Below are 15,926 nucleotides of genomic sequence, written 5' to 3' on the forward strand. Positions count from 1 at the left end.
CATCTCGCTCTCCACCTTGTCCAATCAAATAATTTTTTGCATTAATTGAGGGAATGCAAAGCATTCTCTGAATGGTACCCATATCAAGCAGCCGACTTCCTGTGTTCACAAAGAGGCAGGGCAGGGCTTTTTTTCAGTGGGAACACAGGATAACGCAGTTCCGGCACCTCCACCACTAAATGTATGTAATGGCAAGGGGTGATGGGATGTACTGCAGGGTCCATTAATGATGGCTGCTGGGGGATCTATTGTCACTGGAGGGGATCTATTTTTGCAGAGGGGTGTCTATTGATGCTGGGGAGGTCTACTGTTGATGGTGGGGATCTATTGTTGCTGGGGGTGGGTTTTATGTTGCTGTGTGGTCAATTGTTGCTGGAGAGTTCTACTGTTAAAGGAGGGGTCTATCATTGTTAGCTGCTGGAGGGTCTATTGATGTAGGCTGTGGGGAGATCTGTTGTTGTTGGCAGAGGTCTATGGTTGCCGGGGGGTATTTTGTTGCAGGTGGTCCATTGTTGCTGCGAGGGGGCTATTGTTGCTGGCTGCAGGGGACTACTGGAACAGCAAAACGTATTACAGAATAATTTTATGGGAAGGTTCATACTTTCCCATATCAGACCTGTTATACTGAAAGAATGCAGAGATTATTACATATATTCATATAAAGGAAAGTTTGGATAACACTGGTTGTAACATATTTCATTATTTATATTCATATTTTAATCAATCTCAGAAAATTAGAATATTGTGAAAAGGTGCAATATTCTAGGCTCAAAGTGTCCCACTCTAATCAGCTAATTAAGCCATAACACCTGCAAAGGGGTCCTGAGCCTTTAAATGGTCTCTCAGTCTGGTTCAGTAGGAATCACAATCATGGGAAAGACTGCTGACCTGACAGTTGTGCAGAAAACCATCATTGACACCCTCCATAAGGAGGGAAAGCCTCAAAAGGTAATTGCAAAAGAAGTTGGATGTTTCCAAAGTGCTGTATCAAAGCACATTAATAGAAAGTTATGTGGAAGGGAAAAGTGTGGAAGAAAAAGATGCACAAGCAGCAGGGATGACCACAGCCTGGAGAGGTCTGTCAGGAAAAAGCCATTCAAAAGTGTTGGGGACTTTCACAAGGAGTGGACTGAGGCTGGAGTCAGTGCATCAAGAGCCACCACACACAGACGGATCCTGGACATGGGATTCAAATGTCGTATTCCTCTTGTCAAGCCGTTCCTGAACAACAAACAACGTCAGAAGCGTCTTACCTGGGCTAAAGAAAAAACAGACCTGGTCTGTTGCTCAGTGGCCCAAAGTCCTCTTTTCTGATGAGAGCAACTTTTGCATTTCATTTGGAAATCAAGGACCCAGAGTATGAAGGAAGAATGGAGAGGCACACACTGCAAGATGCTTGAAGTCCAGTGTGAAGTTTCCACAGTCTGTATTGATTTGGGGAGCCATGTCATCTGCTGGTGTTGGTCCTCTATGCTTCATTAAGTCCAGGGTCAATGCAGCTGTCTACCAGGAGATTTTGGAGCACTTCATGCTTCCTTCCGCAGACGAGCTTTATGGGGATGCTGACTTCATTTTCCAGCAGGACTTGGCACCTACCCACACTGCCAAAAGCACCAAAACCTGGTTCAATGACCGTGGGATTACTGTGTTTGATTGGCCAGCAAACTTGCCTGACCTGAACCCCATAGAGAATCTATGGGGCATTACCAAGAGAAAGATGAGAGACATGAGACCGAACAATGCAGAAGAGCTGAAGGCCACTATTGAAGCATCCTGGTCTTCCATAACACCTCAGCAGTGCCACAGGTTCATAGCTTCCATGCCACGCCACATTGAGGCAGTAATTGCTGTAAAAGGGGCCCAAACCAAGTATTGAGTACATATGCATGCTTATACTTTTCAGAGGTCCTATATTGTTCTATGTACAATCCTTGTTTTATTGATTGCATGTAATATTCTAATTTTCTGAGATTGTGGATTTGGGGTTTTCATGAGCTGTAAACCATAATCATCACAATTATGACAAATCACGGCTTGAGCTATCTTGCTTTGCATGTAATGAGTCTATCTCATATATTAGTTTCACCTTTTAAGTTGCATTACTGAAATAAATGAACTTTTGCACGATATTCTAATTTTTCGAGTTTTACCTGTAGATTGGGAGGAAATATTTTGAGCACACAGAACAGACACTAAATATTTAAATTTGATTGTACAAAAACTCATTACATATTCCATGGGGATGGGTTTAAAAGGCTAAAAAGACAAGCTTGTGTAGATCACTTCTAATGTTAAAATAAAAATATGTAACCTTACAAACAAAAAAGTGCATTTACAAAAATATTTAAGATTAGGAATACTTTGATCATATCAGTTTTACAAAGAATATAACAAAACATATAAAAAGAAAATCAGGCTAGCAGAAATTTAAAATGACAAATTATAATTGTAAAAACCTAGAAGGTCTGTTTATTAAAAATCAAAGTAATCACACAAGATATTAATCAAAATTCTTTGGTGAACATTCTTCTTATGTATCAAGCCAAATTAATGGAAATTCGCCAGAGTCACCCAGTGAAAAATTACAATCTTCAATATTCAGCAACATCTGTTCAACAGGAAAACATCTTTCTCGTAACATTCATCCTATGTAAGAAAAGTACATTTACATTCTCTCAGACTATTTTTAACTAAAATGTGCATGGTTGAGGTATCACAATGTTACTTTTTCAGTGAAAATGCAATAGTTTTCTGTGGAGAGTTCTGAACCTGTGGTTTCAGTATAGGTTCTGAAGTTCAAGGTAACTTTTTTTTGCATAAACATATCAAATCAAATATCATATCCTATCCTCTTCTGAGACTAACCAGCCAGGCACACCTAAGATGCATTCTGGTATACCCATAAGGGAGTGTGCAGCCCCATTCTATGCTCTGTCCCCAGCACTGGCATGATGTTAAGTGCCCAGTGAAATCTGGGAATGGAGTTCCCCATGACATTACATTATTTCAGAAGTGACTATAGATACCCATTTGCTTGCGTCCAACACTGGATGCAATGCCATGAGAAACCTTTCAACAAAGCTGGAACCTAAAAAAATGCATTTTTTAAACATGCATGGGGTCATTTTATCTTTTAAACCCATACACCCACTGCTGGAGGAATTCCAGCAGATATAATAGGGATGCTGCATACTTGTTGCTCCCTTGCACTGGGAATATCAGGCTGCATGTATAGTGTACCATGTTGGTTAATTTCAGAAGGTCACTTTTTTTTGTGTTGTTGGTGTAGATTGTTGATGCAGGGAGTATCAGAATACCTTCGGGGATCAGAAAATAATTTCCCTTCTGCTAGAGCAAACTGGACAATGATTTACAAAGGTTACTCTTGATCTGCATTAAAGCTGGCCATACATATATAGGTTTTTTTATTTTATTACTTTTGATTAAACTCAGTGGACATGTGTATTTTTGTAACTTAACTTTGCATCTATGAAGCATTGCAGTGGTTGCAGAAAGAAAAAACTAAATAAGGGTAGCATTTTGCTCTAATAGTACAAGAAGAGTATAAAAAACTGAATTTTATATGAAAAGAAATTTGTATCACATGTATGAGCCCGGTGTTAGCTGAAATATATTGGAAGAATGAGAAAGTTAGAGAAAGAATAAAAGAACATGTTAGAAATATAAAAACAAAACTGTTGGCTCCTCTCCAGTTCATACTTTCATGCTTTTTATACAAACATTTTCTTGGTGGACAAATAAAGGCTTTCTGAGCACAGCGAATTTTAGGGTTTACTCAAAATATCTTATGACTAGAAACCCTGCAAGACAAAAAGTCTCAATAATAGAAATGTATTGCATTTTCTTAAATCCTTAGGAAGATGTGGTGAAATGTGTGCTATGATTTATTTCACATAATCTTAGTATTTTCAGTGAGATATCAGGACAAATCTCCCCTAGGAAATGTCTGTGGGAACATGACCTGGGTGAGGTTATTGACCTGGAAAATGGCAGAAAATGATGGCTGAGGCTTCCAAGTCATCAATTACCACCACTATCATTAAGTCATCATGATATAAGGTGCCATCCTAGATCACATAATTTATTTCAGATGCTACCTACAAATGTTTTAAAGGCTGTGAACAATAAGGAACATTGCTTCTTCTATAATCTATAACTTCATAATTCAGATTTTATTTATTTCAGGTACATATATAGTGCTGTCAATTTACACAGTGCTTTACATATATATTGTGCATTCACATCAGTCACTAACCCTCAAGGGGTGTACAATCTAAGGTCCCTAACTTCCATTCATACACATACTAGAGCCAATTTAGACAGGAACCAGTGAACCTACCATCATGTGTTTGGAGTGTGGGAGGAAGCTGGAGCACCTGGAGGAAGCCCATGCAGGCATAGGGAGAACATGCAAGCTCCAGGCAGGGGGTGCTGTGGCTGGGATTTGAACCAACAACCCTAGTACTGCTAGGTGGAAATGCTAACCATTTAGCCACTGTGCTGCCCCTAATTCATAGCTTTATAATCCTAATAATCATTACCAAATACCGCTTTGTGACCCCTACTTTTGACCACAGAGTTAGGTTAATGGAAATTATCCACTATCAATTTTGGATTGGTAAAAATTGAATTTTCCTGGATCATGACCTATGAAAAATTATGAGCCTGAGCAAAGTGACAAACATGAATACTTCCAGAAGGTTTGGGATCATCTGGAAAATTTACCTCAAAGGGCACCCTGAAGGAATAGAAGGCAAACCCCCACAGATGGCACCCTTTCTTCTTCCCCTCTCCTATACCACCTGACATGGTTTAATTTAATCTCCTCCTCCCATCATATCTCTTTCAATAGATAAAATACCCTGACATCCTCAATAAATCTCATAGCTTCTAGTTCCTTCTTATGTGATTTATCCTCAAAAGGCATGCAGGGCATTCACTTTGCAAGGGAATGTGCCCCAGAGCTTAATGAATGAGGTGAAGTTCTCCTGACTTCCATCATCTGACCATTTGCTGTTGTTTTTTTTAAATTATTATTATTTTAATTGTGTGCAATTGTTGGGTGTTCTTTGCTAAATAAAACCTTACCAGATTCACTAAGCTCTGGGTCAAAGTTCCTTGTAATGTGTGACTTCCCTTGCAAAATTAACAGCCTATTTCCCTTAGTAACTCAGCCCCTATCTCCTTAAGGTGGAACTAAAGTTAGGGCTACTCACGTATTCTCCCTAATCTGATTTTGCACTCTCCAGTTTTAGCAGATCTCCCCCGTGTGTCTCTTCTACAATAAAGAACCTGCCTGTTCGCATTTTTTTTTTCAGTCTTCAGTTCTGCTTTTACAAGTGTTGAATCACATTGTTGCTGATGCAATATTTAGCTCAGGTAAATGTTAAATACAAAATAACATTTGACAGAGAATCATTCATACAGTATTTAGCTAAATTAGTGACATTAAACTCTGGTTTTAAAAAATATATATTCAAGTATGTATTCTTAAAGTGTTACTAAACCCACAACAATAAAATCAGTCTGTATATGCAGTAAAGCATGCTTGTTATACTCACTGTGAAACCCAAGGGGTTAATCCTCTGCATTATGTAAAAAGGATGTTTGATCCTGTCTTGTCTGATCCTCCCCTTCTTTTACTGAAACCCAATCCATCTGCTGATAGTACAGAGCTAAAGGAGTCACTCTGCACATGCACAGTTTATTGTATATTGTTAGTTTGTTTTTTTTTATTTGGGAGGGTGCATGTAATCGACAGAGGGACAATCAGCGCTGTCCAGACAGAGGGTCAGGGGCCCTGCAGCCTCATATGACAATTAGGGGAGAATGAAAACTCCTCCTACAAGCTTTAACCAGTGCTCAACTGGACACTGATAGAAGTCACAAGACTGCTGTAACTGCTGAAGAGAAAAGGTATTCAGCAGTTTATATTTACTAAAATAATTGCATTTCCATGTTCTGTGTACTGTGGGAGATCAGATATAGTGAATGCAGGGTCCTGGGTTTAGTAACACTTTAACTCAAAGAAAGTATCTTCTATTGTTCCCTGCCTCTTCCAAATTCCTTTTTTTTTGCTACTCTAAGGCAACTTCCTGTTAGAGGGTGGCTACATTCGTTCTCCATGGTCCAGCTGTATGATGTATGAACGTAGCCACCCTCTTTGACTTGCTTTTGAGATAGACCAGGAACCAGTACCAGTGATTTATAAGGGGGCAAAAGGGTCTCCTGTCCCTTTAAATGAGGTGAACAGTCACTAGTAATATACTGGATTTATACATATATTAAAACCAAAATGTTTTTAGCAAAACTGAACAATTTACCTTTGGATACAGTGCTAGGAGATATTGCAGTGATTTATGGAATACATCAGCATTTTTTACAGACTGAATATTGGAGGTAGAATGGGAATATAGGTCCCCATAAATACAGTACATGCTGATTATTATATTAATTTATCTGGTGGCCTCTGTTTTGTGTTCATCCATACAATTGTCCTTATTGTGGTGGATAAATGGTTAGTTGGTTCAAATCCCAACCATGGCACCACCTGCCTGGAGCTTGCATGTTCTTCCTGTGCCTGCGTGGGTTTCCTCTGGGTACTCTGGTTTCCTCCCATACTTCAAAGACATGCTGGTAGATAAATTGGATCTTGTCCAAATGGCCCTAGCGTGTATATGTATGAATGTGAGTTAATGACTTTAGACTGTATGCCCCTTGAGGGTTAGGGACTGATGTGAATGTACAATATATGTAAAGTGCTGTATAAATTGACAGCTCTATATTAGTACCTGTAATAATAAATCAATTTCTCTAAGCACTCATTATCAATATGATCTTTGCCTAGAGCTAATGAAAGAATATGAGAGCTGCTGTTTGTTGTGTGAAATGCTTGGCATACACAGAACTCAATTCATTTTGTAATGTGGCTAGTGAATGTAACATACAATGTTGGTAAAATGTATCAGTTGCATAATAGCTGCTTGTAAGCATTACTTTGAAGTTGCAGCAAAGAGAACAAAATATATAAATGGTTACTGCTGGGAGTGAATAGCTATAAATTATCACTGCTTTATATTCTGAAAACAGTGGTTTTGTTATGTAATTGTGATCAAATAATAAATGAATAGAAAATTGTGAAAAATGCTAAATGTTATGTGGTTAGTTCACCCAATTAACAGAAAATGTTCAATTAGCAAAGTGAACAAACTAAAGCTCTTTTCACTTTGATCATCCAATCAGGTGCAAGGCAAAATCATGTTTTTTACACTCCCTGGCAGATTTAATATATGGGTATTTAAGGTGGACATAGCTTAACCCCTTCACGCCTCAGGGTAAAACAAATCTTAAAGCCTAAGCAAAATTTTACAACTTTAACACGTGTTAGTAAAACTGTACATGTCATCACAACTACTTTGTGCATCCAGGTGGATTATACCTTGCTTTTTTTCAGGACAAATTGGGCTTTCATTTGGTGGAAAATATATCCTGATTTTGTTTTATTATCAAAGGAAAACTGGCGCACAATATTAAAATTTTTTTTTTTTTTTTTTTTAATTTAGCTGTGTTTCTTGTTACTACCATAACTAGAGATGAGCGAATCGAACTTGGCGAAGTGGAATTCGTTTCGAATATTAGGAAAAATTCGATTCGCACCGAATCCGAATATTAGCAAACTTCGGATGCACGAATCGAATTTTTCCCGATCGGCCGATTTTCATCCCTTCTACAGCCGGCAAAAAGTGTCCCTGCAGAGAGCTCCGCTATTTCTGACAGTTCTCTGACAGTTCCTTCACATTTACAGCGGTTGAAACATTGTATCTATTTGTTTACATTTAGGATACAGATGTTTTTATTCGGAAACAAATAGATACAATGTTTCAACCGCTGTAAATGTGAAGGAACTGTCAGAGAACTGTCAGAAATAGCGGAGCTCTCTGCAGATACACTTTTTGCTGTACTGGAATTCTTCTTCTTTTCATTCTTCTTCTTCTTTTCATTCTTCTTCTTCTTCTTTTCATTCTTCTTCTTCTTTTCATTCTTCTTTTCATTCTTCTTCTTCTTTTCATTCTTCTTCTTCTTTTCATTCTTCTTCTTCTTTTCATTCTTCTTTTCATTCTTCTTCTTCTTCTTTTCATTCTTCTTCTTCTTCTTTTCATTCTTCTTTTCATTCTTCTCATTCTTCTTTTCATTCTTCTTTTCATTCTTCTTCTCATTCTTCTTTTCATTCTTCTTCTTCTTCTTTTCATTCTTCTTTTCATTCTTGTTCTTCTTCTTTTCATTCTTCTTCTTCTTCTTCTTTTCATTCTTCTTCTTCTTCTTTTCATTCTTCTTCTTTTCATTCTTCTTCTTCTTTTCATTCTTCTTCTTCTTCTTTTCATTCTTCTTTTCATTCTTCTTTTCATTCTTCTTCTTCTTCTTTTCATTCTTCTTCTTCTTTTCATTCTTCTTTTCATTCTTCTTCTTCTTCTTTTCATTCTTCTTCATCTTCTTCTTTTCATTCTTCTTCTTCTTCTTCTTCTTCGTCGTGCCCCGTGACTGCCCAAATGAGTGAAGTGTGCGGTGATTCTAAGATCGACGGCACTCATCTGCATGTCATACTGACTGACAGTATTATTTCTCTTCCCCAGCAGACTCCAAGGGCATTTAAATTAAAGGTACAGTGTTCTGCACTAATATAAAGGCTCTCTGAAGCCTAGAAACCCTTTTAATAAGTTAAATTTGCAGCGAATAAATTCGCATCGAATCGAATTTCTTCCGCAAATTTGGCGAAGCAGCCGAATCGAATTTTTTAATAATTCGCTTATCTCTAACCATAACCTACCACCAAAGAACACAGACACTAACTGACACTGATACTAATTGAAAAAAAAAATCCTTACCTTTGACCCTGACCTTGACCCAAAACACTAACCCTGACACTGAACTAGATCAAACCTTGATCTAGGTATTTTTTCTTTATTTTTTAATATTTCTTTATTTATTTATCTTTTTTTTTTTCCTACAAATAGTTGTTTTTGTAGCAAATCAAAGGCTATCACAGCGATCATGTAACCTGGAATCGGGAGTCCCAGGTCCCAATCGTTAGAACGGGACCTGGGGCTCTCAGTGACACCCCGGTCTTTGTGCTGGGAGCACACTGTGTGGCGCACTCCCAGCACAAAAACAGGTATGCAAATATGCTGTTCCATGGAAAAAAAGCCCAGTTCTGTGAGGCCGCATATTTGTATTACAAGGGGTTAAAGAGGATCTTTATCCTAGAATAAAAAAAAAGAAAAGTCAGCAGCTACAAATACAGTAGCTGCTGACTTTTAATAAAAGGACACATACTGTACCTGTCCAGGGGTCCAGCGCCATCCTCACCCCAGTTGGCTTTTCACTGGACTTTGTGTCCCAGGCACTGGCATGTTTACTGTGGGAAGCCAGCAGTGACTCCTTGCAGCTTCACAGCCAGCTTCCCACTGCACATGTGTGAGACGTACTGTGGTTTGTGAAAGGCCCTGTAGTCTTTTTTGACCAGTGATGTGCCCCAGAAGGTGGGGGGGGGGTGAATTTCCGCTCCAATCACCTAGGAAGTAACCTATCAAAACTAAGTACCCGCTCAAATGTATGTACCAAATGTGGTAGAGGAGCGGGGAGAAGAGAAGAGCATAAAGCAGAAAGGGTGAAGTTCCACTTTAACTTTGTTCAAGGAACTCTCTTTACTGCTTTAATAAATTTGCCTATATGATTCTTATAGATGTGTTCTCCAACTTGTCATCGGGGCAACAGGTAGTGGATTGCATGCTGGAAATGTGAGAAACTTAAACCTTTTTCTCCCTCTCAGAAAAAAAATCACAAGAACTAAACCATAAAACACAAAAATGTTTATTATGTTGTATTAAAATATTTTGGGGTGCTTGAATCATAAAAATAGCAAGAAGAAACCACAGTTTTACCTCCCCTGCCAATCAACCACTTCCCCCACACATGTATAAACACGTATAAACTCTTTAAAGATGATATATAAAATGCAGTATAATCATATGGTATAGGGGAAAGGAAGTGTACTCTATGTAGGCGTTAACCCCAACGCATTTTGCATTAGGCTTCTTCAGGGATTCAGAAGATAGAGAGTAACTGTGGTTGCTGATAAAGACAGACAATGTAAGAGTATATACACATAAAGCAATATACAGAAACAATATGTATATGAATAATGTACAACCACTTACATCTTAGGCCCTCTAAGGGTGCCTAATTTCTATTTGGTGGATGCCCAGAAAAACACAACTGGTGAGATTGAAGGTCAGATGATAAAACATGTGAGGCAGTTACAGTGCCCATCAGTCCATGCCAAATGAAGCAGCGGGCCAGATTCCGGGGGGGGGGGGGGGGGTACACGACACCAAAGTCCACTCTCCACTAGTAGTCCCATCAAGATGCTAGAAGTCTTTTTCAGCAGCCTTTCCCCTATGCCATATAATTGTGCTGCATTTTACATATAATATATCATCTATAAAGAGTTTATATGTGTTTATACATGTGTGGGGGAAGTGGTTGATTGGCAGGGGAGGTGAAACTGTGGTTTCTTCTTGCTGTTTTTGGGGGTCATGCACACCAAAATATTTTAATATAAAAAAATATAACAAAAACATTTTTGTGTTTTATAATTTAGTTCTTGTGAGTTTTTTTCTTAGAGGGAGAACCTCAGTTTTGTTAAAATCCCAGTACTCTTCTTTTTTGTTTTTTAATATATTCACTATGGGGATGAGGAGCTGAAATAGTCAGCTAAACCTATCATCAGTATTTACACTTACCTATAGATATTGACCTATGATCCTATTAGGTCACTGTGCACCTTGCCTTTTATTTGGGCCTTTTCCACCTCCAGGTTACACCAGATGCATCAGCCTTGCTCCTCCTCCAATATCCGTTTCCACATATAAGGTGAAGTCTCTCCTCTCAACTTAATGTAGCTCAAAAATAACAAAAATGTTCATTGTGCAGGACATTGTATAAAGAATTTTGTATTTATTAAACTGAAAGCCACTTACAGATATGGTGCACTTCAATTCAGTGTACCAGAATGATTTTGCTTTAAATGTTGTATTGTCCCTTTAAGTTAAGGCTTCATCATCACATTTCTGGAAAACACCGCACTTCTGGTTCTGGTCGTATGTGTGATGGTGTCACATAGCTCTGCCCTGATGCATTGTGTCACACCTCATGACTCCCTCAAGGGGAAAGGAGCCACGCATAGATGTTTAAAGTAAACAAAAATCTTCCCTTATCTTCCTGTGAGTGAGCTAAATATTCATTTTTTTTATTACTCAAGTGTTCCCCCCCCATACACAGCCTATAGTAGGAGGGTTTTACCAACAGAGGCAGTGCTGTCAATCTAGAAAGCAGTGTGCAAGTATAGGTCTGGTGCTGGGTGACCATCTACAGGCTTGTGAATCAGCAGTGGCAATGCTTGAAATAATGACTTATCCAACTGTAATGCTAGCCCAACCTACATAAGAGTGGCAACACTGCTCTGAATTCAGAAACAGTGCAGAATCATTGCTGCACCATCTTGTCTGTGCCTCACCGCTGTGACAACAGCAGAACAATTTCTCTTCTTGTTATTGTGGGTTCAAAAGTTTCATGTTATATATGTTAACATTTTATCTACACATGAGTACCAACACCTGTACATGGAACTCAGGGTGATTCGCTGTTTCTTCAGCGCTGGACATCTCTTCGGCGAGTATATCCATCAAGAATTCAGTTGGCCAATGCCATAGCTGTGGCCTATATCCATCACCAAGGAGGCACCAGGAGTTGCGCCACTCTAAAAGAAATGGACTTGATCCTCTCTTGGGCAGAACTTCACATTCAACCCTATCTGACATGCACATCTCAGGTGTAGAAAATTGGCTGGTGGACTTTTCAGTCATCAGCATCTAGATCCAGAGGAATGGGCCCTTTATTGGGAGGTACTTTAAACCAGGGCTTAAAATTTCGAGTCTAGACCTACTAGGCAGGCACAAACCTTACTCTCCACCAGTTGCCCTACCCAACCTTGCCCAGGTCTGCCTCCAACCCAACCCCGGCCCACCCCCAACCCGCCCTCAGCCCTGCCCCCAACCACGCCCCCTTAAAGCTTATGAAATTACATTTTTCTTTAGAATAAAGAGTCCAAAATATAAAACTGTATACAGTAATGTATATCCCAGCTCCTTAATTACTGTATACATGTCATATCACTATAATGGAGTACAGGGGAGCTGGGATATTCATTACTGAGTAATGTATATTCCAGCTCCCCTGTACTCCATTATAGTGATATGACATGTATACAGTACTTACTCCTTGAGTCCCCCACGGTGGTGTAGAGGGTGTCTCCTCTCAGCGGAGGAGAGTGGACCTCTCCTGCACCTGTCCCCTTAGTGGCAGTGCCGAAGAAGCCGGGAACCAGAACTCGGCTTCACAATGAGGCTTGGAGCGCAGCCGCTCCATCATCTGTGCTCACCGCTGGCCGCTAGAGAATTTCTCCTCGCATTTGGCGAGCGGGCGAGCGGATTTTTCAAGCCCTGCTTTAAACTCTTTATCACACATGGGGGAAGCCAGATGTAGATTTACTGGAATTCGGATTCAACAACAAAGTGAACAGATTTGTTGCCAGATCATAAGATCAGTTCAGCCTGGTCTATGACTTTCCACCTCTTCAGACTCTCCCTACTTCACAAGATCAAGACTGAGGGAATTTTGGTGATCATCATTGTACCAAACTGGTCCAAGAAGATGTAGTACTCAGACATACTTAGACTCCTGTTAGAAACTCTGTGAGAACTTCTAAACTGTCCAGACCTCTTGTCCCAAGGACTAGTGTTTCATCATGGTCACTGGCTTTAATGGAATAGCTGTTGAAACCATGACCCTGAGGGACAAAGATCTTTTGGATCTTGCCATTCCTATCTATTAATGACTAGGAAGTTGACTTCTCACAAAGTCTTCCAACACACCTGGAAGTACTGTTGTTCAGTGTACAAAGTAAAGAAATTTAATCCCAGAATGTACTCCTTGGGACGTAATAATTTTTTTCCACACTTCGGATTGGACCAGCATCTGGCCTCCAGTACCATGAAGAAACAAATTTCAGCCTTGGCTTTTCTGTTTCAAAGGCTTCCAGCCTCTCACTCTATAGTTGAAGCATTTGCTCAGGGCAAACATACTGTAGCTCAGATCTCTCCTCATGTCTGATCTCCTTATAACCAAGAGCTGGGCTACAGCAATATGGAGACAGAGACATTGCCTTTTATTCCTATATCCCTCCACTAAGATACTGATGTTATGCTGCACCATTCTTCTGCAGCCAGCCGGGGGACAACTAAAGTCAAGCTATCCATAGACTTCTATCCAGAGAATCCTGGGAGTTGTAGTTTGAGATGGCAGCCATATAATAGGAGAAATAGACCCCTTACATTACAGATCCCAATAGGCACTATGCATTAGGAAAAGCAGAGAGATTATTTTTATTAAACTGCCTGAGAAAGTTCTTCCTCTTGGCACTGAAGGAGTTAAAGTGAGAACACCTCTGTCTGGATATTCACCTGTCAGTGGGAGACCATACCAGTGGAGATCTGAGCCTGAGACTGGGAGTGAGGACATCTGGGGGCAGCACAGAATTGCACACCTCACAGCACCCACACCTCTGCTGCAGGGAGACTGGAGCATCCATGTACCCTCTGATTACCACCGCTGATTATCGGAGGCTTTTGGGGAGAGGCCATGGGGGTTTTCCTTTCTACATTGAGAGGTCACCGCAGCATCTCAGGGACTGGTGAGAGGGCTATTCACCCATTGCTGATACTTCTAATAGGGACAGAGCAGGGGACCAAGTGTGTACCCAATCCATACAGCACCCATACTGCACTCTATATTGCACTTATTTTAAATCTAGACTGCACTTACACCAACCCTATACAGCATTATATCAAAGCTGTACCACATCTGAACTACATCTACCTTGCACATGTGCCAAGACTATACCGTACTTATACTGTACTTATACTGCATGCATGTTAACTGGCTCTGTCGGTAAGTGCATCAATGCTCTTAAAGGGCTCCAATGATATCCGAGAGAAGAACATCTCAACAGACTGCCCCTCCCATAATAATTATTCTGCAAGCCCCTTTTGTTCCCCTACCCCCTCCACCAGGGGCGGACTGACCATTTGGAAACTCGGGCACTGCCCGAGGGCCCAGGGTCAGTAGGGGGCCCCATGAGATGCCCTTGGTACCTTTTTCATAGGCTTTTTTGAGTTTGATCCCCTATTGCCCGGGGGCCCCATGAGTTGTCAGTCCGCCCCTGCCCTCCACTCCCATCCTCCTTTTCTTTTGGACAGTACATACCCAGTCAGTCTAGGACTAGTATTGTAGCCATAAATGCACTCAGTGGATAAAACTATACTATTGTTCACTGCTGCACTTGAGGTGGCCTTGCTACTTTTTATGCGGATTTGGATGCCAAACGTCATTTTATTCCTAGTCCCTACTGTTAATCACTTTGTATGCTAATTTGTGTTATTACCATGGTTAATCCATTTCATGCTTGCCTAGTTACTAATCATACTGGGTGACAATATATTAAGTCTGCCTTTACTACCTGGTTTGGTGCCTGTTTTCTTTGATATAGCACTACTATTGGGTACTATGTATTACATTCAGTGATTTCCTGCGATATTGTAAGCTTGAACACTCAACTTGGTGTGTCAGATGGGTTGAGATTCTTGAAAAAGTCAAAGCAAAGAATAAATGACCCACCCTGTCCAGTGGCTCCTAAAGGTTGAGCTCCTGTTTCTGCTTTGGACCTCAATGTGGTTCTCTTGGCTTTTCAGAAGCCACCTTTTGAAGCTATTACGAATAATGCTATCACATCTGCAGTACAGGGCACAGGTCCCTCCCTTCTCCCAGCTAGCTTCAGATTCGTAGCAAGTGGTAGTGAGATCATAAGAACAAAGGGAAGGTATCTGTGTCCTGTACTGTACTCCAGGAAATGGATTTTACTGGAAAGCCAAAAACCCTTTTTTGATCCAAAACACAGATGTTCCGTGCATCCCAGTGCAGGCAGTCCCATTCATGTCAGTTGGGACACAGCGACTGCACAGACACAGCAACTGATTGCCCCTGAATGCAGACAGAGTGCCTCTGGGGCTGTGCACCCACACATATGTCAAACTGGGTGTAGCGGTTGTGTCCATGCAGCATGGCTTTTGCACGGGTGTATGCTATAGTACGCCCATGTGAACAATAACTTAAATACAATACAATTCAAGTACATGTAAACCAAAGAAATAACATTCTCAAGTAGGTTATAACATGTTAAGAGTTACTTTCAATATTTCTTAGATCTGCAGCTTTCATTAAAATAATACCTGGTCATCCTGCCATAAAAGTTCTTATTCAGGCATTTCATGTTATAAGGTGACAATGTTATGTCCTTGTTTCCCAATTGTGCTTCTACGTTGTTACTCTGTCATAAAGTTAAACCAATGCATGGAGGTTTAAAAGTGTGTTATATCAAGAGTGCATCTGTATTTCATCCTCATTTGATTGTTTTGACATGATAAGATTTACTACAACTGGAGAGTGCAAAATATGGTGCATGCCTGCATGGTAGCCAATCAGCTTCTAACCTCAGCTTATTCAACTATGCTTTGACAAAAAAAACGGGGAAGTTGATTGGTTTCTATGCAGAGCTGGAGCAGATTTTGCACTCTCCAGTTGTAGTAAATCTTATCTTATCTTATCTTTAGTAAATCGACCCCTAAATCTATAAGCCAGTACCAAGATTCACACTTGTGTACAAGGTAAAGAAACAAGGTCTGCTGGGGCAACCTCTTTCTTGCTGCAGCAAAAGTCTACAGCTTCCCTCAGTT

Source organism: Staurois parvus, unplaced genomic scaffold (genome assembly GCF_062004578.1).
Source record: "Staurois parvus isolate SC_StPar_1 unplaced genomic scaffold, SC_StPar_1.0 ptg001051l, whole genome shotgun sequence".
In the NCBI taxonomy this organism is placed as follows: Eukaryota; Metazoa; Chordata; class Amphibia; order Anura; family Ranidae; genus Staurois; species Staurois parvus.